The sequence below is a fragment of the Emydura macquarii genome, unplaced genomic scaffold (assembly GCF_026122565.2).
Source record: "Emydura macquarii macquarii isolate MOO-44397 ecotype Brisbane River unplaced genomic scaffold, CSIRO-AGI_Emac_v2 contig_1608, whole genome shotgun sequence".
NCBI classification, from domain to species: Eukaryota; Metazoa; Chordata; order Testudines; family Chelidae; genus Emydura; species Emydura macquarii.
Window position 1 is genome coordinate 1 of NW_027131745.1, and position 2,884 is coordinate 2,884.

The 2,884-nt window shown below is 42.1% G+C and overlaps 1 pseudogene; it reads right to left on the minus strand.

Moving 5' to 3' along the window:
- Positions 1–880: 880 nt before the first annotated feature.
- On the minus strand, positions 881–1,629 carry LOC137157870 (olfactory receptor 13A1-like; annotated as a pseudogene).
- Between the last annotated feature and the right edge of the window lie 1,255 nt (positions 1,630–2,884).

Here is a 2,884-nt window from a genome sequence, read left to right on the forward strand (position 1 = left end):
CGGACAACACTAAGCTGGGGGGAGTGGTAGATACCCTGCAAGGTTGGGATAGGATTCAGAGTGACCTAAACAAACTGGAGGATTGGGCCAAAAGAAATCTAATGAGGTTCAACAAGGACAAGTGCAGAGTCCTCCACTTAGGAAGGAAGAATCCCATGCACAGCTATAGACTGGGGACTGACGAGCTAAGCAGCAGCTCTGCAGAAAAGGACCTGGGGGTAACAGTGGATAAAAAGCTGGATATGAGTCAGCAGTGTGCCCTGGTTGTCAAGAAGGCAAATAGCATATTGGGCTGCATTAGGAGGGGCATTGCCAGCAGGACGCGGGAAGTGATTATTCCCCTCTATTCGGCAATGGTGAGGCCGCATTTAGAATATTGTGTCCAGTTTTGGGCCCCCCACTACGAAAAGGATGTGGACAAGTTGGAGAGAGTCCAGCGGAGGGCAACAAAAATGATGAGGGGGCTGGAGCACAGGACTTATGAGGAGAGGCTGAGGGAACTGGGCTTGTTTAGTCTGCAAAAGAGAAGAATGAGGGGGGATTTGATAGCGGCCTTTAACTACCTGAAAGGGTGTGCCAGGGAGGATGGGGCTAGGCTGTTCTCGGTGGTGGCAAATGACAGAACAAGGAGCAACTGTCTCAGGTTGCAGGGCAGGAGGTCTAGGTTGGATATTAGGAAAAAATTTTTCACTAGGAGGGTGGTGAAGCACTGGAATGAGTTACCTAGGGAGGTGGTGGAATCTCCATCTTTAGAGGTGTTTAAACTGAGGCTTGACAAAGCCCTGGCTGGGATGATATAGCTGAAGTTAGTCCTGCTTTGAGCAGGGGGTTGGACCAGATGACCTCCTGAGGTCCCTTCCAACTCTAATAGTCTATTATTCTATGATTCTATGACCAAGAGCAAGTGGGAGAAGCAGGTGGAGAAGGCTCTCTGCTTCCCTTTGGCACTCTGGATTTTCAGGATGGTGGTGATGATGAAGCCATAGGACACGGTGGTCAGCAGAAAGTTCCCCATAGCCAGGAAGATGTTTACAATGGAGATCATGATTTTGTTGAAGTAGATGGAGTTGCAGGACAGTGCCAGGATTGGTGGGATCTCACAGAAGAAATGCTTGATGAAGTTGGATCCGCAGAAATCCAGATGCACAATAAGCAATGTGTGCACCAATGAATTGATGGCACTGACAGCCCAGACACCAATTATTAAACTGATGCAAATTCTCTTAATCATGAGATGTACATAGTGCAAGGGGTGGCAGATGGCAACATACCGGTCACATGACATGACAGTGAAGAGCACCAGCTCTGTCCGTCCTGACAAAGTGAAGGCAAAGAGCTGGACCATGCAGCCATCAAAGGAGATGGATTTTCTCTCTTGCATCAAGTTTTTTATCATCTTGGGCAGAACTGAGGAACTGCACATAATGTCGACCATGGCCAAGTTGGCGATGAAGAAGTACGTGGGGGTGTGGAGAGGTGGGTGGAAGACACTATGATCAGGGAGTTGCCCATGACAATACCTGTATAAAGGCACAAGAATAGCCCAAAGAAAAGCCCCTGGTGATGAGGGTGATCAAAGAGTCCCTGCATGATGAACTCGGTCACCCTAGTGTGGTTATTTGGTTCCATTGCTTGACTGTTCCTTTTGTAGGAACAAAGATTAAAGTTGCTGTCAGGTGTTGTATCAGAAACTACAGCACAATGGCAACTGAAGCATCTAGACAGACAGGCAATGAAAGCGAGAGAGAGTGATCTTGTCATACTCTACACATTTCACACAATGTAGGAAGAAACAGCTGCATTCAAATATGTTAGCACACAAATCTGTCTCAGATACTGAATCTATGTTCTCCCAACATTTGACTGGAAAAGGGGAAAAATAACACTCCTGATGTTCTCAAATAGAAGTGCGTGAAATCATTTGGACTGTTTACATAAACTGTCTGAGGTAGGATTTCAGAATTTGATCTCAAAATCAATCAAACACCAGAAGTCTTATTAATAACTGAGATTCCACTTTTGAAACTAATTTCACAAAATAGATCTGTTGCAATATAAGACACCTTCAGTGTACACAATATAAACAACTTATATATTAAGAACCTAACGTAAAATATTGGTGGTAAGATATAGGTATATTTAGGTGGAATAAATATGCACAATAAAATAACTTTATTTCCATTGAATTCACACTAGTGTAAATAAGAATAAAAAATAAATAAAATAAAATAAAATAAAATAGTGTAAATAACTCAATAGCAGTCAGCGTGGCTGATCCTCCACTCACTGTAGCTGTACTGGTACACAGCTTTTGCAAATGAAAGGGAATTGTGCCCTTCAAAATTCCATTTTGATGATACGTTACATGGCAATATATACATGTTGCTTTAATATTAGGAATATCGTCCAAATATGTTGACAAGTACTCGCTACTGCATTACAGTTACGTCTCCCTTTACTGTCTTCATATCTCTTTAGTGTTATTACTCCTTCATTGCGTCTTCTGATTTTCTTTTCACTTCTGTTGCAAGAAAACAGGAGTATCTCCATTTACAGCAGTAGAGTTACTGAATTGCAAAAATGATGAAAATGAGAAGAGCAATGTGATCAGTAAATCTATCTAATCATGAGATTTGATTAGACCAATTTTTCATATTTCATATTAAAGTGATTTAAAAAATTGTCACCCTTTCCATCACGTTTCAAATTACATTGCAAACTTCTGAGGGCACAGACAATAAGTTGTGAATCTTCCATCCTTCATAATAATGTTACAACATTACATCTCCATTTACTTTAGATTGTATAACAACATTCTGTGGGAGATCTTGAATCCCGTGTGAATGTGGGCAAGAGTTAACTCTCAAACAAGGCTCTAAATGAC